Here is a 23,568-nt window from a genome sequence, read left to right as displayed (position 1 = left end):
AGGTGTTGTGTTTAGCAGAAACGGGATGCTTGCAGTGAGGAATGAGCAACGAGAGAAAATCAACAGGTGTGTCATGTAGCCTGGGTGCTAGACTTTTTCAAAGGCCTGCACAGGCCAGCTCCTCGGCTCCAGGGCCTACACAGGTCCAGTTCCTCGGCTCCAGGGCCTACACAGGCCAGCTTCTCGGCTCCAGGGCCTACACAGGCCAGCTCCTCGGCTCCAGGGCCTACACCCCTGACCCTCGATTCCAGGGCCTACACAGGCCAGCTCCTCGGCTCCAGGGCCTACACAGGCCAGCTCCTTTTCAGGCAAAACATATACATTTTGGGACCTGAAAATTGGTATGGGGATACTTTGGACACATCTCTACAGATCGCTACCGAGCTTCTGACATACATCACAAATTGTGTAAAAAAATAAGGGGATTTTTTCTTACTATTTTCGAAAAAAAAATGTACATATTTGGCTCCTGTGCCCTGCTAATAAATCTGAATGACCTGAACTTCGGCATAGGAAGGGCCGGTACCAACCTTTTAAATTACTCTTTTTTTTACCTTATTTTAGGTAAAAATAGCGATTGTAGCTTGAAAACCCAAATCTCCAAACTGACAGTTCTAAGACAGCGGAAGGCGTTAAAAGATCCTTTTGCTGCATGAAGGTATAGACTATTGGAACACTTTACATTTTGGACAGGGGTAATTTAGGAACAATCCATTTCGTGCAGGTGGGGGATAGGTCCATTTTTGGTACGGGGGACGTGGTGAAGCCATTTGCTGCATTTTCTCCCGAGCAAATGTCGGCCTTGCTAGTTATCATATAATTTTGTACGTATGGTGCTAGCAGGTCTGATCTTTAAGATATTTAGAAATTATGAATATAAAATGGTCACGTATTCACCCCATCTAGCAAGTTTCTAGTATTTTGTCTTTATTCTTTCTTAATTTTAATCTTCATTCTCTTAATCTTTATTGAGATTGCAAGACAATACAAATATTTGCATTATACAGCTACCACATTAGGGTAAACAACTTAAATACAATCAAATACCGATAACTAGATTCAGATATATCGAATGCAATATAGCTATTAAATTGTCGACAACCAAAGAAGTGGGAGGGGGGTCTTGGGCGTCTCTACTGAATGTGTATACGGCAGAGTTAAAGCATTCGCACATGTTTGTACAATTCGCACACGTTTGTACAAATGTGAACAAACACAGGTTTTTACACGTGTGAATAGATGCGTTTGATTTGCTGCTTACCAGCACAGATTACCTCTTCTCCCACGCAAATATGTCTGGCTCTTGCAGAAAAGCAAAATGCCATGCCATTGCATCATGCCATGTGATTCTTCCAAATAAGAGCAAGTGTAGCCTTACTTCTTCAGACACAGATTTAAAGTCACACACTGCGCAACAATACAGCTTGCACATTTCGATCGAAATGAACGGGCAAGGAAAGGCTGTCCGGCCGCCTGTCTCCGGCCCCGACAGCCCCCAAAGCAGCGAGCCGCCGCCCCAACCCCGTCCCGTCCAGCAGAGTGGTTCACGCGGGCGTGTCCGCCACGGCAACGGCGCTTCTGACCAGCAGCGGGAAGACCAGGACACGTCTTCACACACATACGAAGACGTCGATGGCGTGAAACGTCACGCAACGTCTGCAGGTAAGGAACCAGCCTTTTACAGTAGATATTTGTGCAATAAGAAAATAATTTCCCGTAGAAAAGGAATATGATCACTGACTATTGCATACTTTGCTGTATGGTTAAATTTGATGGCAACAAGAAATCTGACCCTAGCAGATCGCTCGTTGAGCCTTCCTTTGTTTGGAAAAAAATTGTTTAAAACTGTACGCCCCTCCCCAACTACTTACCTTAGTTCCGGTCCCGGTACTCCTGTGCTGTCCTGTACACGTTTTCGCCTCGGCACGCACAGTCTAAATCAAAGCTTATTCTCTCGTAATTTAGTTTCAAGTCCAGCTTGTTCCTGTGGTCACCCATGTGAAAACATTAGTCACTTTTTGTTACACTGCCCTAACTACACTCAACAACGAAATACCCTTTTTGGCAACTTGAAAATACCGATTGGCTTTATTACTGACTTGGATGATCTTTCAGATGGTATTCTGGTACATTTACTTTTAAGAGGTTAATCTTTTCTGTCAACAATGTACAATATCAAATACTGCTGCATTTGCAGATCTAGACTTTTTTGTTGGAATCAAATCGTTTCTTGTAGTGTCTTGCTCGATCCTGTCGGTGTTTATGTATGTGTTTCACTAGGTTATAGATTGTTCGTACTTTAAAGACTGATTGTATGAAACCCACGCTTTGCTTGCTTGTATAACGTATTGTCTGGTGGCTACATGAATATTTCGTAGTGTAACTTGAGTTTGTCGCCCCCACGGCTTGTCAAAAAATCTGCAGTCTTAACGGTACGCTTGTAAAATTCATGAAGAGGGTTCGCCAACGATCTCGCACCGGTGGGCGTTTGGTGCTTCGTCAAAGGTTTGTTTGTTTCGCTTAACCGGTAAACCGCCTTTAGGCGTAACACACCAGTTTTGTACATACAAGCTGCGTAAGACCGGACTGTAAGGTTTTGAACCACTCACATCGGGAAGATCCCCTACTCTTTTCGATAAGTGCGGTAGGTTCTTTAACGTGCATGGGGTGTGGCTCTCCCAAACACGGGACCTCCATTAACGTCCTATCCGAGGGACGTCCCTAACCGAAGCTAGGTACTGATTTCCACCTGAGTTAAGTGAGCAAAGTCGTGTAAAGTGCCTTTTCCTGCCCGCTGTACGAGCACAGCATCTCTGCCTACCAGTCAGTAACGTAGGGACCCCCCCCCCCGAAGGCAACTTTTGGACGATTACTTTTGGCGTAGACGAACACCCTATATATATCTTCCTGCATGACTTTATTATGTTTACCGAAGGAAAACATATTATATTTGCTCATTTCCTCCTCCTCTTCCTCTTCCTCTTCTCCAAACACCTAAAAATCGTAGATATTTTCGTAATTACAGCTTGGAGGAAAATGAAATTCAGCATGCTGGTAGGTTGGTACGTTAGACATTGAACCTTGGTCATTTTGGCCAACATAGATGTCAGAAAATGATTTTATTGGCAAAAAATGGGTGAAAAAAGTTGCATTTTAAGCCAAAAATCGAACAAAAAGAACGCGTTTGGAACATTCGAACAACCATGGAACAATGGAACAGCGTGTTCGATAACCGCGGTCAATGACCCTAGCGCTACGCACGGAACACCCGAGATTTCCAAATATGGGCATCCGCCCTTGTATGACACGAGAAGAGATCGGTGGATCAATGTCAGCGGTCAGTTTTCATTTTTCTTCGTAAAATACGGTCATATGAATACCAGTCTCGAGTAGAGAATATTGCATTGGGATTTGGGGTTCAATATCCACAATTAGGACTGCAGATTTCCACAGAACGCCGGCGACTTTGTGTAATTTTTTGCATGTCACCGCCGGCTCAAATAAAAAAAAAACACTCATAATGTACACTAGCTCCTGACTTGATAGAATCTCGTATGTATAGAGATTTAGGCTTGCTGCCGTTTTGAAAATAAAGTAAACAGAATTGTGTTCATCTGTAACTATTGTCGACTTTGTAATGTGGGTGCGGGGCCGGGGAGGGGGCGTTTGTTTACGTTTATATAAACATGGATGTGACATTACATTTTGTCGTTTTGTCAGACAGTTTCAATCTTTTTCGGGATAACACAGTACAGTACACGGGATAAGCATCAAATCGGGATTCATCGGGATATCCCGGGATTTTTCGGGAACCATGTTGACTAAGATTTTTACAGACAGACGGTGCAGCGCATGTTTGTTTCCAAATTATGCATGATGATAACAGTAGCACAAACGAATAGTGTTTTTAATCAAATGTTTTTTTTTAATATCGAAAATTTTAGTGGCTTAATAATGTTTAGAACGATAACAAAATAATACAACCGTCTTGGTACGAGAATTTCTGTCTGACCTTACGATGTGGACGGCCCTAAGTACTGCTTTTGATGTCACCCGACCCGCGCTATCTCAGATATAAAATCTAACACATCCACGTGCCATGTCGCCAGAAGTTCATTTTTCTCCTAGATAGGGGAGGTCGACGCACGGAGCTGCGGAAGGGAGATTAAACATTATACAAAAGAGGGGGGGGGGGGCGAAGCATAATTAAAAAGTTCTTTACGCCTCTTGGCTGTGTTTGCGATCAGCGACGAACAAGAATTGATACATTTCTGTGACTGGGCCACGTTGCCACAGAAACGGCACGCAGCATAGCTATCACCGCGCGGCGCCCAATCACAGCACACAGACGGGGACCCGCCCACTGGCTGGGCGGCAAGATTTCAAACTCAAAGGCTCGATGCTCCGCCCCAGAGACTCCGGCCGCCCTGGCGATTGTAGCGATTTTCCGCCTCAGTCCTGTAAGCGGCATTGTATTTTTCATTCCAAAACAACGTTTTCACAAGTGACATCGAGAACGAGAATGCTTTTTCCACCGGAAGATTTTTTGCCAGCCGCGTGGAAGTACTTGCTTTCAGGGTAATACGTACGTCAATGGACGTGGTCGGATCGTTGATTGTTGATGCAAGGGTTTATTTATTTTATGTGTACGTGTTTGCATGGGAGGGGTGAGACGCTTGCCGCGGGATTTTGATGTGCAAACGTTCCTAATTTTCGTAATACAGAGACTACTTGACGCAGTCTGCTTATGAGAAGATGAGTAGACCTCAACAAGCCAGTTTAGTACAAGATGTCACAATGAAATACAACTACTACTACAGCCGGTACGCCCCATTTTATTTGAAGGTTTATAAACTTGCCGAAACTCACCGGAGACGAAGGGGTTATTAAAAATTCATTCCTGCTATTTTCTTACAGTTTTCGTGAGTTTTTCGCTGCACAATAGCTTTGTAAAAATGTAGCAGTTCACCTATTACCGCGTGAGGAACGCGTCATACACAATATACACTCCTGTGCTATCGGTGAATAAAAATTTTGGCAAAGTTGACTGACGTCAGGGTGCTCCATTGGCCCTGCCCAGATCGCCCGACAGGACGTAAAAATAAACATTTGGCACGCCGCCATCGGTGACAGGACCCGCGGTAGACTTGGAGATCTCGCACCACACGCGGATATCTCGCGGGATTTTTCGGGACGCCTATCCCCGAAAATTCCGTATCCCGATGATGCATATCCCGTGATTCTGAAGTTATCTCTCTAAACATAATAAGGATAATATCAGTTTCTGATCACATTTGAAATGCTTACTCTCCTGTTTGTATCCTCATAAGACTCTTAAGATTGGACCTCTGCTAGGAAAGGAAGCAGAACTTGGTCCATGAGAAACTGGGGAGGAACCTAACAGAGCTGAACCCAGCCATCCACAGAAGGATACAACACATCACTAACCATTTCTAGAAACACATTATATCTCCATTTTGGCCAGTAAATATTCATTATGTATGTTAAATTTGCATAATATATGTAACAGTTAAGTCATGTATAGCTTTTAAGTATGTATGTATGGTTTTATAGAGTGTGTAGTTCCAATATTTTACACAACTGTAGATTTTCATTATCATTGCAATGATTTTCATATAAAATTTCAAAGAACAATTATTATAGAAGTGGGTATATTCACTGGCTCGGCGATCAAAAGAACAAGTAAAACCCAACAAAACTGGCTTGATATATATCTTATATACTGTAGTATAAAGACTAAAGTGTACTGTAGGAATTAGTTCTTCATATCATTGTATATCATTTCGTATGATATACGTATTTACAATTAGCCTTCTGTCATGTATTTGTAATAATAATAAACTTATCATCATTATTATTTCAGCCTACGTCCTGTTTCCTATTTACAAAAATGTAATAAGGTAGTGAGATGAGCGCAGCAAAGTCCTTTGTAACTATAGCTGTCAAAAAGACTCGAAGTTTACTTGCAGTCTGCAGAGGATGTCATTGATTAAAGTTACGTGCTGTGGCCTAATTGCAAACATGATAAGAGTGTGTGCTGAGTGAATCATTGGTACTGTGGTATGTAACTTTATATATCCTAGTATCTCCTATACATGGCACTACAAGACTAGTCTATGGTAATGATCTTTGAGTGGCAGACGGGTAGACTTGGCCTTACAACGGCAAAAACATTCAAATTCCCCAGTTATAACGTTGATGTTACTCTATAAACAGCATATAAAAGTCAGTAATATAAGCAAACTATCCTTCTACCTTTCCTTTCCTAATAAATGTATAACGTTAAATCGTAGGCAAGACCATCCTGAGGTAAACATATTGCATTTGCTTGCAAATGTTACCTTTCTAGTATACATTTCTCTCAGGTGCCATACCCATGCGGCAGCCTGAGCCTTATTGGCGATCACGTGCGGACGCCGCTGCAAAAATACCCAACCCTATGTACGCCTCTAATGCAGGTAAATCGTCTACAGAGGTTATCATTTTCAATCAATCAATCAATCAATCAATCAATCAATCAATCAATCAATCAATCAAATATAGCTTATTGCTGAAATCAAGAACATTGCAGCATGAAGCTGAATTACGTTCAGAGATGTACATCCTGTTTTAAAAACATTAACGACTGCACAATCTTGGAGTCAAGATGTGGTAATAGAGTTACACATTAAAAATATTTACACGATATTACATACATTTAGCATAGTAAAATTCAAATTTTGGTCATTCACATTAGTACTGTACATTTCAAAATTACCTTAAACTATTTCATATACAAATTGCACAAGAGAGGCATTTACAGAGTTAAGAGCAGTATCATTTCATTTCGTTCAACAGTCTTAAGAGGGACGGTAAGGGAGAGTCCGTTTTGTAGAGTTTCTGAGTTCCTTTTTCTTTTACCGGTGTTATTTTTCGGCAGATGACTACTTAAATTTTCTTCACTTGTCTCAGGCACCACACCCACGCTGCAGCCTCAGTCACTGCGATCACGTGCGGACGCCGCTGCCAAAATACCAAACCCAATCTACGCATCCCATGCAGGTAGACCAATTACAGTCTTTTTAATTTTTGTATCTTCTACCTTGCGTTCAACGCCTAATATTTTCCACGGATTGATTGAATTCAAATGTCAGTTGTGGGCGGGTCGTGTGGCGCAATGGCAGCTTGCGCGACTCGGAATCAAGAGGTCCCGGGCTCGAGTCCTGCCATGCCACCGATCTTGTGCCCTTTGGAAAGGGACTTTCCCCATTAGACTCAAGTAAAAATGAGTATTGTCTGTCCAGTATTCGTTTCTATGTGCCGGACACAACACCAGCAACAGCTGCCTCTGCTCCGCGTGTGTAATAATGAATCACTTCAATAAAATCAAAATCAAATTTCAGTTATAAAATAAGGACTAAGCTTTAACTTCCAACACTTAGATTACAGAATTAGAACTTACCCCAAATTTTCGGTTCACTCCATCAACCTTGTTCCGGAATGGACCCGTCTACTCTTGGAACGTGACGTCAGTGACACGTGACCGTAGTAGCCGGTCATACGTCAAATTTCAGTTGTTTTGTTTTTCTTCTACTTCAGGCGCCACACGTATGCGGCTACCCCAGTCATGTTGGCGGTCACTTGCGAACGCCACTGCGAAAATGCTCAACCCTATGTACGCCTCTAGTTCAGGTAAATCGTGTATAGCCCTAATTTTGTCCATTGCATGTTAAAGGCTCAAAATTTCTCACAGATGACTAATAGTATATAACATCTTTGCTTTTTCGCCCAGCCGACCCACCTAAGGACCAGCCCCAGACTGATTACCAGGCACCTGAGAACGACGCTGAAAACACACCCGACGTCTCGTACGCCACCACCATACCAGGTAAAACGTTTTTTAATTGTTTTGTCTTTTCTTGCATAATTTTATTTCATTCCTTTATGATTTGTTTCTTTTAGGTAGTTACCGTGATTGGTCTGTGCTACTATTAGCGTACATCTGAAGTAGGATTTTGTTGAGAAATCCATAGAAGAATTTGTCAAGATACCTGCACTGTTCTGTAATGTAACAAAAACATTATTTGTAAACACGAAAGAAACGACTGTAAACATGCAGGTCCGAGGAACTAGTTCCTCACCTTCTAAACCTGAGGTCACATTTCCAAACCGGGGCCCGGTCGTGCAGTTTTGATTAAAAATCAACAATTTGTATCAACGATAAGAACATGTAGTTCCCATTATGATTTTCAAAAAGTTTTTTGTACTTTGTTGTCTAATAAATCGTTTATAGCCCCTATGTTGTCCATTTGTATGTTAGAGGCTCAAAATTTCTCACAGATGACTATATAATATCTTTGTTTTTTTCTTCAGCCGACCCAGCCATGGACCATCCCCAGACTGATTACCAGGCACCTGAGAACGACGATGAAAACACACCCGACGTCACGTTCGCCACCACCATACCAGGTAAAACGTTTTCGTCTTTTCCTGCATCATTTTTTGCATTCCTTTTTGATTTGTTTATTTTAGATAGTTAGAACTTTTAGAACTCTATAGAATAATTTGTCAAGATACCTGCACTGTTTCGTAATGTAACAAAAACATTATTTGTAAGCACGAAAGAAACGACTGTAAACATGCAGGTCCGAGGAACTAGTTCCTTACCTTCTAAACTTGAGGTCACATTTCCAAACCGGGGCCCGGCCGGGCAGTTTCGATTAAAAAAATATCAACAATTTAGATATGAATAAAATACACAAGTACATGTAGTTCCCTTTATTTATTTCTTAAGAACTTTTTTCTGCTTGGCTGTTCAGGTAAATCGTTTATAACATCTATGTTGTTAATTTTGTATCATATATAATAATGTTAAATTTTTAATATTGGGGCAGTAAGGCCCAATATTTTTCGCAAATGACTATATCACATCTTTGTTGTTTTATTTTCCCAGCCGACCCGCCCATGGACCAGCCCCAGACTGATAACCAGGCACGTGCGAACGACACTGAAAACACACCCGACGCCACGTACGCTACCATACCAGGTAAACCTTTTTTTCACAAGTAGTAAGAAGATAATCTAATTTCATTGCTTTTCATTATGAAATTTAATACATATAGCATATGTAATGTATGACAGGTGGAACATTAACAGGCGTTAATTATGCAAATGAGGTCTAATTTGCACAATCAATTAATGCTATTTTTTCATACTGGTTCTTCATTGACACGTGTTCATTTGTTTAAACTGAGCATCACTATGTGTGAATATCGACGTAAACCATAACCTGAGCGAAGTATGTTTTTCCTACCAGTCGGCGCGTATCCGGGTGGAGCGAGCGGCCGCCGTGGTGTCTGTAGCTTCCTCCGCGCCCGCCGCAGCTGTGTGGCCGCCGGCATCGCCGTGCTACTGAGCCTGTGCGCCGTGGGACTCGCCCCTCTGACGTTCAGCAACAAACAGGTAACAGTCGTGTACCACACAGAATCTTCTTTAGATGTTTATCTGATTCTCATTCTGCTTTTAAAGGAGGGTACAAGAAATAATTTTCTGAAGTTTTGCTTCTACGTTTGCTTCTTACGTTCAAGTTTCAAGTTCAATTTTCAAGTTTTATTCTTAAAAATCAGCCTTGCAGCTACTGCACAAACAAGCTGAATAACACTGTTTTTTTACAATCGTGTAGTAAGTACAAAATTAACATTACAATACGTATACACAAACACATTACAAAGCCACACGTGGGCACTAAAGTAAAGTCCAGAGAGTCCTGAGAGTTACTGCAAAGACTCGTTGTACAGGCATATTGCCGTGTGTAAGAAAGAGTTTTTCAGTCTTTTTGTACGGGCTGCTGGTACTGTAAGTGCAGTTGCCGTTCGGTATTCTGACGTACGTATATGCGTTTGTAGGAAATATCGCAGTTGTCGACGGCTTTTGACGCCTTGAAAGGTGACGAAGACACCTTGAAACGCATCCAGGACGACGTACGGCAACTTTCCGCCACTGTTGACGCCTTGAAGCGCGACAAAAATGCATTGAAACGTGACCAAGGCGCCTTGAAACGCGACCTGGACAACGAGCGAAACCGAACCGCCACCTTGGAGCAGGGCCTTCTCGAGCTTAATAAGACTCTACGTAATTATAAATTACGTTTTCAGCTGTTATATTTTTTTGCATTATCTTGTCTTGACTTGGCTGACTTTTGTTCCATTTTCGACTTCCAAAAATTTGTCTTCTCTTTATTTGCATATCAATCAATAGGTTGTGCTTATAAACCTGCATTTCCCCTCTGGTCTCTCAGTCACTGACGAAAGCTAGCGGATACTAGCTGAAACGTCTGACGTTTTCAAAATCATATACAGTTGCTTGAGTAACTGCTTTTTGGCGTATTGTATTACCTGGATGTCTAACCTTCATCGACGTGTTATATTTTTCCTTTGTGTTAGTCTATTTGAAAACGGAATTTATCTAAAAACAGGATTTTAATACTGTGTCATAATAAATATTTGTATATTGAATACAGCCCCGGGTTGTATATATCATGATGATTATTAACATGGCCCATGCCTCTATGACCTGTTGCTAATATAAACCTTCTTTTCCAGTATCTTGTCCTGAAGGTTACACCAAGTGGCGTAGAGCCTGCTACAAGGCCTTCGACACACTCGAAACCTTCAGCGATGCGGCGGGGGCCTGTCGCGATGACTTCGGCACCCTCGCCATGCCCCGAGACGCTGAGACCAACGCCTTCCTCATCTCCTTGTACAACTCCGTGAGCGACGACCGAGGCTTCTGGATCGGCCTGCACGATCAGAGCGTAGAGGGAAGGTTTGAGTGGGTGGACGGGTCTGCAATTGGGAAGTACGACTCCTGGCGTCCGGGAAACCCGAGCAACTATTTTGGCGACTTCGCGGACAGCAAAAATTGCGTCGCTTCAGACCCATTCCCACCCTGGGAAGACGCGACGTGGAAGGACGAACGCTGCAACACCAAGTATCACTTCATATGCCAGGCTTGTCCAGGTACTCCTTGCATCCGCATTATTTGCTGAAACCCTTCCATCTAGTATTAGCCACCACCTTTAGTTAAAAAAAGCAGTTGATTCAGGGCACCCGTATCTGGGTTAAGGGAGGGGGTGCATTTCGCATTTTAATTGAATATGTTGCATGTATGTCATGGATTTCTGCATATTATGTTGCATGTATGTCATGGATTTCTGCATATTATGTTGCATGTATGTCATGCTTTCAACATGATCCATATTTGGCCTGTTTTTGATACAATACTTGTTTCAAGCATCTTGACATGATCTGGCTAGTCATTTTGCTTCATTTGCCAGGCTGCTCCAGTACTTCCTGAAACCCTTTCATCCAGTGATCACATATCAGACTAATACAGCGGACCATCATTGCTCCTGTCACAAACCATGTCTTATATTAGCTATTCTACATCTCACCCCTGATATTTTTTTTCTCAGGATGTCCATAGACGACAGGCGGGAGTCTCACCACTGCTGTACAGCCACACTCTGACCAACCTTGGTCAAACTAACTAGTACAAACTTAAGACCGGAAATTACAGCATTGTTTTAGATCAACATTTCTTTCCAAAAGTTGAATCTGCAAAGTAGAAATACTGAATAGAATGAAGCAGTTCTGTTTAATGGTAGTCACGCTTGTTTCCATAAGTAACATTTGTCAACTTAATTAGTCAGGACACACAATGTCCTTCTGAAGGTAAAATCATATCAAGTTTACTTGATAAAAATTAGTGAAACATTCAGATGTAAATTTTCCTGAATATTTGGAAGGTAGCAGGCTTAGAAAGAGTGATTCTGTGGTAGAAGTAGACGCTGTGCCAATAGAAGGTTTATATTCTATTGCTTTTATTACTTTTGTTTGTATTCTTACTTATTACGATACAATGTACAGGCATACAATGTCCTTCTGGTGGCAGAATCATATCAAGTTTACTTAATGAAAATGAGGGCAACATTCAGATGTAACTTTTCTGGAATATTTTAAAAGTAACAAGTTTAGAAATGGTGATTTAGTGGTAGAATTAGACGCTGTGCCAATACAATATTCATATTTTTCATTACTCGTATCAATATTGTTATTCATAACGACACATTGTACAGATACAAAATGTCCTTCTGAAGGCAGGATCATTGAAGATTATCTGGTAAAGAACTGGCAACACGTGTTTTTAAATGTTTGAAAGACAAAAAGTCTTACGAAAAGTTGGATCCGTCACAGAGGTAGACGACGTACCAAAATAACATGCACAGTTTTATTACTTATTAGTAATTATTGTAAACAAGGTACCGAATGTTCTTCTGATGACTTAATCCTATCACGTTTACTTGGGAAAAATATTTGCAACACTCGAATTGAGTGAACTTTGGGACGAAAACACCTGGAACAAGTCAGAAATGATGGTTCTGTCATGGAAGGAAAGGCTTACGGTGCCAATATAACGTGTTATTAGTAAGAAGCATATACGTATAGGATTTAATCGCCAGTATGTAAAAGAATGTCAATTGTACATCAACGACATCAGTAGATTTGTAATTGTCGTGTTATATGGATGTTTGACGGAGCAATTGAAGAACCTGTGACATTTAAACATGGCTGTAACCATGTAACAGTTTAACACCACTGTAACGAACAGGGCTGTAACAATGTAACACTTTAATACCACTGTAACAATCAAGATTGTAACATTGTAAAAGTGTAATACCACTTTAACAATCAAGACTGTAACAATGCAACAGTTTAATACCACTGTTAAATCTGCTGCCTGTTAAGAATGCTTAAGATTTTGCACTTTTTGGTGGTTTCTATAATAAAAAAGAACTGTTGTGGTTCTATGCGCGTCTGTATTTTTTTAACTGTGTGCCAGTGTAACAGGATGTTTGGTGTGTTAGTTCTTTCTTTTTCTTCTCATTTTCTTTATTCAGATTGCAGCAAGACAATACAGCGCTGGCACTAGGCAGCTAACACATATATCATTCTTACTATAACAAGGGTAAACACATTCAACGTAAATACACTAAAATAAGGATAAATAGCATCAGATATACTGGATAAAAAATAAGATTTTGTAGACAACTAAAGAAGTGTGGGAGGGGGATCTCTGCTACATGTATATATAGCAACGTTGGTTTACGTGCGCACATGTCTGTAAAATCACGAGATTGCCAGGCAGGATTAATTCTTCTTCCACGAAAATGAATCTGCTTCTTCTAGAAAAACAAAATGCAATACGAAAGACGTCATACCACGCCACCACTCCAAATACGGGCAAAAGTATCCTTCCTTCTTCAGACTAATCGTGGCATTCTTGTGTATATGCATGTTCCTTGACGTTGGTTGTTGTGCTGCGTACCTGCTGTCTGCACAGTCGAAATGCACGAGCAGGCAGAGCCTGTCCGGTCGCCTTTCTCCGGCCCCGACAGCCCCCAACCCAGCGGGCCGCCACCCCAACCCAGTCCCGTCCAGCAGAGTGGTTCACGCGGGCGTGTCCGCCATGGCAACGGCGATTCTGACAAGCAGCGGGAAGACCAGGACACGTCTTCACACACGTACGAAAACGACGAGGAGGTGAAACGTTACGCAACGTCTGCAGGTAACCGACGCTTTTCTGACCTGTCTTTTACAGTGGATATTTGTACAAGCAGAAAAAACTTTTCCTGTAGAGAAAGTATATGAACACTTTCCGTCTTTTGTATTATATTTCAATGTATGGGTAAATGACAACAAGAAATCCATTCCTTATTGTACGTTTCTTATGTAAAATTCATCAGCAGGATACTCGAACGTTCTTGCAACGGTGCACATTTGGTGCCGTGGTGTGTATGTGTGTGTGTGTGTGCGTGTGTGCGTGTGTGCGTGTGTGTGCGTGCGTGTGTACGTGCGTGTATGTGTGTGTGTGCCTGCGTGCGTGTATGTATGTGTGTGTGTGTGTGCGTGTGTGTGTGTGTGTGCGTGCGTGCGTGTGTGTGTGTGTGTGTGTGTGTGTGCATGAGCATGTGTGTGTGTATGTATGTGCGTGTGTGTTGATGTGACATTAAATTCGAATATTCATTAATGACATGTTCATTCGGAACGTCGATGTAAAAAAAAATAGCCCGAGCGAAATACTAGCATGTTTTTTCTACCAGACGGCGCGTATTCGGGTGGAGCGAGCGGCCGCCGTGGTGTCTGTAGCTTCCTCCGCGCCCGCCGCAGCTTCCTCGCCGCCGGCATCGCCGTGCTGCTTAGCCTGTGCGCCGTGGGACTCGCCCCTTTGACGTTTAGTAACAAACAGGTAACAGTCTTGTATCAGAAAGTCAAAGCCTTTTGTCCGAGATTTTTCTCTGCTTCTCATTCTCTCTTATATTTTTCTTTAAGTGGGTATGAAAAAAGAAATTGCTGCTGTTTTCGTAAGTTTATTTCTTACGTTAAGTATTCATTATTAGATCGGGGGTTCCCGGTCCCAGGCCCTCCAGTCCGCTTTATCTATCATGGTGCCCGTTAGATATTCTTACGTACGTTAATACGTTTGTAGGAAATATCTCAACTGTCGACAACTGTGAAACGTGACCAAGACAACATGCGTCAACTGTCCACCACCGTTGACGCCCTGAAGAGCGACCAAGACGCCTTGAAGCGCGACCAAGACGGCATGTCCACCGCTGTTGACGACTTGAAACGCGACCAAGACAACATTACCACCACTGTTGACGCCTTGAAGCGCAACTTGGACAACGAGCGAAGCCGAACCGCCGCCTTGGAGCAGCGTCTTCACGAGATTGAGAAGACTTTACGTAATTATGAATTGCATTTGAATCTGTCATGTTTTCCCTTAATGTTGGTCTATTTAAAAAATGTCATGTAAAAAAAAAAACACAGACGATGCAGGTCACTGTTTCATTACGTGTGAGCGAGTGTGTGTGTGTTTTGGGGGGGGGGTAGTACATATTAGATATTCGTATATGGAATTCATACCCGGGGGTATTTATCGCATGTATATAATGATATCAATATGATCCATCTGCCATGACATGTTGCTAATATAAACCTACTTTTACAGTATCTTGTCCCGAAGGTTACACAATCTGGCGTGGAATCTGCTACAAGGCCTTCGACACATGGAAGACCTTCAGCGATGCGGCCGCGGCCTGTCGTGCAGACGGTGGCACCCTCGCCATGCCCCGAGACGCGGACACCAACGCCTTCCTCATCTCCCTGTACAAGTCCGTGCGCGACGACAGGACATTCTGGATCGGCCTGCACGATCAGCGCATAGAGGGGCGGTTTGAGTGGGTGGACGGGTCTGCACTCGGGCCGTACAGCTCCTGGGGACAGGGACGGCCGGACAACCTTGAGGGCAACCAAGATTGCGTCGTTTACTCCATATTGAAATTCGAGAAAGACAAGTGGAACGACGAACAATGCCACGATATGTTTCGCTTCATATGCCAGGCTGCTCCAGGTACTCCTTGCATCCGAATTATTTGCTGAAACCCTTCCATCTAGTTAAAAAAAAGTTTATTCAGGGCACCCGTATCTGTGTTAAGGGAGGGGGTGCATTTCGCCTTTTAACTCCATATGTATGTCATGGGTTTTAACATGATCAATATTTGCCTGTTTTTAATGCATAATTTTTATAACTTGTTTTTCACCTGATGTGACTATTCGTTTCGCTTCATATACCAGGCTGCTTTTTTGAATTCGTATTATTTCCTCAACCTTTTCCATCCAGTTATCACATGGAGAGGCTTAAGTACCCATCAGGAGCGGCAAGCCACCATTGCTGGTATCACAAACCATATTAACTAAATCATTCCACAGCTCATCCCTGATAATTCTAAACTTTTTTTCAGGACGTGCATAGGCGACTGTCTGGAGTCTCACTACTACGGTGCAGCGGCTTTCTGACCATCCGCAGCAAACTAACTAGTAAAACTTAAGACCGAAAATTACAGTATTGTTTTAGATCAACACTTCCCCCCAAATGTTCCCAGAAGTTTAATCTACACAGTAGAAATACTGAATGGAATGAAGCAGTTCTGTTCAATGGAAGTCACGCTTGTTTCCATACGAAACATGCGTATTGAATTAGGCAAGGCACACAATGTCCTTCTAAAGGGAGAATCATATCAAGATGAAAATGAAACATTCAGATGTAAGTTTTCTTGAATATGGAGGATACTTTAAGGAATGGTAATTCTGTGGCAGAAGTAGACGCAGTCAAACTTACTAGTAAAACGTAACACCGGCAATTATAGCATTGCTTTAGATCAATATTTTCTTCAAATGATCCCACAACTTGAATCTACACAGTAGAAATACTAGATTGAATGAGGCAGTACTGTACAATGGTAGTCACGCTTGTTTCCATACGGAATATTGTCAACTTCTGATGGCAGAATCATGTCAAGTTTACTTGATAAAAAGGAGTGAAACATCCAGATGTAAGTTTTCCTGAATATTTGAAAGGTAGCAGGTTTAGGAATGGTGATTCTGTGGTAGAAGTAGACGCTGTGCCAATAGAAGGTTTATATTTTATTGGTTTTTACTTTTGTTATTATTGTTACTTATTACTATACAATGTACAGGCGTACAATGTCCTTCTGGTGGTAGAATAATAGAAAATATACTTTGTGAAACATTGGCAACACTCGAATTGAGTGAATTTGGGAGACAACAACTTGAGCAAGTCTTAAGAAATAGCGGTTCTGTCACAGAAGTACACGGTGTACCAATATAACATTCATAATTTTATTACTTATTACATGTATTACTTTTTACTTATTTAGTCAAGGCACAGAATGTCCTTCTGATGCCAGAATCATATCAAGTTTACTTAATGAAAATGAGGGCAACATTCAGATGTAACTTTTCTGGAATATTTTAAAAGTAACAAGTTTAGAAATGGTGATTTAGTGGAAGAAGTAGACGCTGTGCCAATACAATATTCATATTTTTCATTACTCGTATTAATATTGTTATTCATAACGACACATTGGACAGATAAACAAAATGTCCTTCTGAAGGCAGGATCATTGAAGATTATTTGGTAAAGAACTGGCAACACGTGTTTTGAAATGTTTGGAAGACAAAAAAAATCTTTGGAAAACTTGGATCCGTCACTGTAGACGACGTACCAATAGAACATGCACAGTTTTATTACCTATTATTAATTATTTAGACAAAGTATGCAATGTTATTCTGATGACTGAGTCATACCACGTTTACTTGGGAAAATAATTGGCAACACTTGAATTGAGTGAATTTTTGAGAAGAAAACACCTGGAACAAGTCAGAAATGATGGTTCTGTCATGGAAGGAAAGGCTTACGGTGCCAATATAACGTGTTATTAGTAAGAAGCATATACGTATAGGATTTAATCGCCAGTATGTAAAAGAATTTCAAGTAAAAGAATTTCAATTGTACATCAACGACATCAGTAGATTTGTAATTGTTGTGTTATATGGATGTGTGACGGAGCAATTGAAGAACCTGTGACATTTAAACATGGCTGTAACCATGTAACAGTTTAACACCACTGTAACAATCAAGGCTGTAACCATGTAACAGTTTAACACCACTGTAACGACCAGGGCTGTAACAATGTAACACTTTAATACCACTGTAACAATCAAGATTGTAACATTGTAAAAGTGTAATACCACTACTTTAGCAATCAAGACTGTAAGAATGTAACAGTTTAATACCACTGTTAAATCTGCTGCCTGTAATTGACACTGTTAAGAATGCTTAAGATTTTGCACTTTTTGGTGGTTTCTATAATAAAAAAGAACTGTTGTGGTTCAATGCGCATCTGTATTTTTTTAACTGTGTGCCAGTGTAACAGGATGTTTGGTGTGTTAGTTATTTCTTTTTATTCTCATTTTCTTTATTCAGATTGCAGCAAGACAAAACAGCACTGGCACTAGGCAGCTAACACATATATCATACATATTGCATCAAGGGTAAACACATTCAACGTAAATACACTAAAATAAACATAAATAGTATCAGATATACCGGATGAAAAATAAGATTTTGTAGACAACTACAGAAGTGTGGGAGGGGGATCTCTGCTACATGTATATATGATCACGTTTGTGTACATGCGCACATGTCTGTAAAATCACGAGATTGCCAGGCAGGATTAGTAAGTGTTTTTCCACGAAAATGAGTCTGCTTCTCCTAGAAAAACAAAATGCAATACGAAAGACGTCATACCACGCCACCACTCCAAATACGGGCAAAAGTATCCTTACTTCTTCAGACTAATCGTGGCATCCTTGTGAATATGCATGCGCCTTGACGTTGGTTGTTGTACTGCGTACCTGCTGTCTGCACAGTCGAAATGTACGAGCAGGCAGAGCCTGTCCGGTCGCCTTTCTCCGGCCCCGACAGCCGCCAACCCAGCGGGCCGCCACCCCAACCTAGTCCCGTCCAGCAGAGTGGTTCACGCGGGCGTGTCCGCCACGGCAACGGCGCTTCTGACAAGCAGCGGGAAGACCAGGACACGTCTTCACACACGTACGAAAACGCCGAGGAGGCAAAACGTTACGCAACGTCTGCAGGTAACCGGCGCTTTTCTGACCTGTCTTTTACAGTGGATATTTGTACAAGCAGAAAAAAACTATTCCTGTAGAGAAAGTATATGAACACTTTCCGTCTTTTGTATATATAATTCAATGTATGGGTAAATGACAACAAGAAATCCATCCCTTCTTTTATACGTTCCTTATGTGAAATTCATCAGTAGGATACGCGAACGTTCTTGCAACGGTGCACATTTGGTGCCGTGGTGTGTATGTATGTGCGTGTATTTGTGTGTGTGTGTGTGTGTGTGCGTGTGTATGTGTGCGTGTGTGTGTATGTGTGTGTGTGTGTGCGTGTGTGTGTGTGTATGTGTGCGTGTATGTGTATGTGTGTGCGTGTGTGTGTGTGTGTGTGTGTGTGTGCGTGTGTGCGTGTGTGTGTGTGTATGTATGTGCGATTGTGCATGTGTTCATGTGGCATTAAACTCGAATATTCATTCATTAATTAACATGTTCATTCGGAACGTAAATATAAAAAAAATGGTCCGAGCGAAATACTAGTATGTTTTCCTACCAGACGGCGCGTATCCGGGTGGAGCGAGCGGCCGCCGTGGTGTCTGTAGCTTCCTCGACGCCCGCCGCAGCTTCCTCGCCGCCGGCATCGCCGTGCTACTGAGCCTGGTCGCCGTGGGACTCGCCCCTCTGACGTTCAGCAACAGACAGGTAACGATCTTGTACCAGAAAGTTTTTTGTTCAGCTGTTTTTCTTATTCTCATTCTGCTTTTAAGGAGGGTACAAGAAATAATTTTCTGCAGTTTTTGGTAAGTTTGCTTCTTACGTTTGGTATTCTGAAGTACGTATTTACCTTTGTAGGAAATATTGCAATTGAAGCGCGACCAAGACGGCATGTCCACCGCTGTTGACGACTTGAAACGCGAACTGGACAACGAGCGAAGCCGAATCGCCACTTTGGAGCAGCGTCTTCATGAGATTGAGAAGACTTTACGTAATTACAAATTGCGTTTTAATCTGTTATGTTTTCTTTTTATGTTGGTCTATTTGAAAACGTCATTTTTTCTTAAAAACAGAAAATGCAGGTCACTATTTCATTACATGTGTGAGTGGGGGGGGGGGTAGTACATATTATATCGAATTCATCCCCGGGGGTAGATTTATTGCATGTATTTAATGATATTCATATGACCCATCTATGACATGTTGCTAATATAAACCTTCTTTTCCAGCATCTTGTCCCGAAGGTTACACCAAGTGGCGTGAAATCTGCTACAAGGCCTTCAACACACCCAAGACCTTCAGCGATGCGGCCGCGGCCTGTCGTGTAGACGGCGGCACCCTCGCCATGCCCCGAGACGCCGGGACCAACGCCTTCCTCATCTCCCTGTACAAATCCGTGCACGACGATCGGGTCTTCTGGTTCGGCCTGCACGATCAGCGCGAAGAGGGAAAGTTTGAGTGGGTGGACGGTTCTGCACTTGGGCCGTACACCTCCTGGGGTGACGGAGAGCCGACCAAAGATGGGGTCAAATACGATTGCGTCCTTTACTCCTCATCTCGGAAAGACAAGTGGAGCGACTATCCATGCCACAGGACTTTTCCCTTCATATGCCAGGCTACTCCAGGTACTTACTGTATCCGCAATATTTCCTGAAACCCCTCCAGCCAGTAATTTATAAACACAGCACAGCTTAAGGACCCATCAGAATAAGCGGCAGAACAACATTGCTCTTGTTACAAACCAATTCTTTACTAAATCGTTCCACAGCTCATCCCTGATAATTATAACCTTTTGTTTTTCAGAACGTCCATAGGCGACGGGAGAGAGTTCCACCACTGCCAAAGAAGTAGACGCTGTGCCAATAGAACATTCACATTTCATTGATTTTATTACTTGTATCATTATTGTTACTCATTGCGATACAATGTAGAAAAACACAATGTCCTTCTGGTGGAAGAATAAAATCAAGTTCACTTGGTAAAAATTGACAACACTCGAATTAACTGAATTTGGGAGACAACAAGAAATGGTGGTCTGTCACAGAAGTAGACGCTGTGCCAATAGAACAGAGTTTTATTACTTTTAGACAAGACAGAATGTGCTTTTAATGGCAGAATGATATCAAGTTTATCTAATGGAAAAAAACGGCAACATTCAGATGTAAGATTCTGGAATATTTTAAAAGTAACAAGTTTAGAAATGGTGATTTAGTGGTAGAAGTAGACGCTGTGCCAATACAATATTCATATTTTTCATTACTTTTATTATTATTGTTATTCATAACGACACATTGTACGGGTACAAAATGTCCTTCTGAAGGCAGGATCATTGAAGATTATCTGGTAAAGAACTGGCAACACGTGTTTTTAAGTGTTTGGAAGACAAAACGTCTTACGAAAAGTTGGATCCGTCACACAGATGGACGATGTACCAATAGAACATGCACAGTTTTATTACTTATAAGTACTTATTTAGACAAGGTATGCACTGTTCTTCTGATAACTGAATCCTATCACGTTTACTTGGTAAAAAAATTGGCAACACTCGAATTGAGTGAACTTCGGGACGAAAACACCTGGAACAAGTCAGAAATGATGGTTCTGTCATGGAAGGAAAGGCTTACGGTGCCAATATAACGTGTTATTAGTAAGAAGCATATACGTATAGGATTTAATCGCCAGTATGTAAAAGAATTTTAAGTAAAAGAATGTCAATTGTACATCAACGACATCAGTAGATTTGTAATTGTCGTGTTTCTCGTGTCAAATTCTCTCAAGATTGTAACATTGTAAAAGTGTAATACCACTTTAGCAATCAAGACTGTAACAATGAAAGATGACATTTTGTCACCACTGTTAAATCTGCTGCCTGTAATTGACACTGTTAAGAATGCTTAAGATTTTGCACTTTTTGGTGGTTTCTATAATAAAAAAGAACTGTTGTGGTTCAATCCGCATCTGTATTTCTTTTAACTGTGTGCCAGTGTAACAGGATGTTTGGTGTGTTAGTTCTTTCTTTTTATTCTCATATTCTTTATTCAGATTGCAGCAAGACAAAACAGCGCTGGCACTAGGCAGCTAACACATATATCATACATATTGCAACAAGGGTAAACACATTCAACGTAAATACACTAAAATAAACATAAATAGCATCAGATATACCGGATAAAAAATAAGATTTTGTAGACAACTACAGAAGTGTGTTGGGGGGGGGGCATCTCTGGTACATGTATATATGGCCACGTTTGTCTACATGCGCACATGTCTGTAAAATCACGAGATTGCCAGGCAGGATTAATTCTTCTTCCAGGAAAATGAGTCTGCTTCTTCTAGAAAAACAAAATGCAATACGAAAGACGTCATACCACGCCACCACTCCAAATACGGGCAAGGTATCCTTCCTTCTTCAGACTAATCGTGGCATCCTTGTGAATATGCATGCGCCTTGACGTTGGTTGTTGTGCTGCGTACCTGCTGTCTGCATAGTCGAAATGTACGAGCAGGCAGAGCCAGTCCGGTCGCCTTTCTCCGGCCCCGACAGCCCTCAACCCAGCGGGCCGCCACCCCAACCCCGTCCCGTCCGTCAGAGTGGTTCACGCGGGCGTGTCCGCCACGGCAACGGCGATTCTGACAAGCAGCAGGAAGACCAGGACACGTCTTCACACACGTACGAAAACGCCGAGGAGGCGAAACGTTACGCAACGTCTGCAGGTAACCGACGCTTTTCTGACCTGTCTTTTACAGTGGATATTTGTACAAGCATAAAAAACTATTCCTGTAGAGAAAGTATATGAACACTTTCCGTCTTTTGTATTATACTTCAATGTATGGGTAAATGACAACAAGAAATCCATTCCTTATTTTATACGTTCCTTATGTGAAATTCATCAGCAGGATACGCGAACGTTCTTGCAACGGTGCACATTTGGTGCCGTGGTGTGTATGTGTGCGTGTATGTGTGTGTGTGTGCGTGTGTATGTGTGCGTGTATGTGTGTGTGTGTGCGTGTGTGTGTGTATGTGTGCGTGTATGTGTGTGTGTGTGTGTGTGTGTGTGTGCGTGTGCGTGTGTGTACGTGTGTGTGCGTGTGCGTGTGTGTGTGTGTGTGTGTGTGCGTGTGCGTGTGTGTGTGTGTGTGTGTGCGTGTGCATGAACATGTGTGTGTGTATGTATGTATGTGCGTGTGTGTTGATGTGGCATTAAACTCGAATATTCATTCATTACATGTTCATTCGGAACGTCGATGTAAAAAAAAATAGCCCGAGCGAAATACTAGTATGTTTTTCCTACCAGACAGCGCGTATTCGGGTGGAGCGAGCGGCCGCCGTGGTGTCTGTAGCTTCCTCCGCGCCCGCCGCAGCTTCCTCGCCGCCGGCATCGCCGTGCTGCTTAGCCTGGTCGCCGTGGGACTCGCCCCTCTGACGTTCAGTAACAAACAGGTAACAGTCTTGTACCAGAAAGTCAAAGCCTTTTGTCCGAGATTTTTCTCTGCTTCTCATTCTCATATATTTTTCTTTAAGTGGGTATGGAAAAAAGAAAATGCTGCTGTTTTCGGAAGTTTATTTCTTACGTTAAGTATTCATTATTAGGTCGGGGGTTCCCGGTCCCAGGCCCTCTCCCTCCAGTCCGCTTTATCTATCATGGTGCCCGTTAGATATTCTTACGTACGTTAATACGTTTGTAGGAAATATCTCAACTGTCGACAACTGTGAAACGTGACCAAGACGGCATGCGTCAACTGTCCACCACTGTTGACGCCCTGAAGAGCGACCAAGACGCCTTGAAGCGCGACCAGGACGGCATGTCCACCACTGTTGACGACTTGAAACGCGACCTGGACAACGAGCGAAGCCGGACCGCCACCTTGGAGCAGCGTCTTCACGAGATTGCGAAGACTTTACGTAATTATAAATTGCATTTGAATCTGTCATGTTTTCCCTTAATGTTGGTCTATTTAAAAAATGTCATTTAAAAAAAAACACAGACGATGCAGGTCACTGTTTCATTAT

The 23,568-nt window shown here is 42.1% G+C and overlaps 1 pseudogene; it reads left to right on the top strand.

Moving 5' to 3' along the window:
- The first annotated feature begins 1,442 nt into the window (after positions 1 to 1,442).
- LOC109467230 overlaps positions 1,443 to 23,568 on the top strand; it is a 23,150-nt pseudogene continuing 1,024 nt past the window's right edge.

This window comes from Branchiostoma belcheri, unplaced genomic scaffold, assembly GCF_001625305.1.
Source record: "Branchiostoma belcheri isolate BF01 breed outbred unplaced genomic scaffold, Haploidv18h27 scaffold179, whole genome shotgun sequence".
NCBI classification, from domain to species: Eukaryota; Metazoa; Chordata; class Leptocardii; order Amphioxiformes; family Branchiostomatidae; genus Branchiostoma; species Branchiostoma belcheri.
This window is presented reverse-complemented; position numbering and strand designations above follow the sequence as displayed.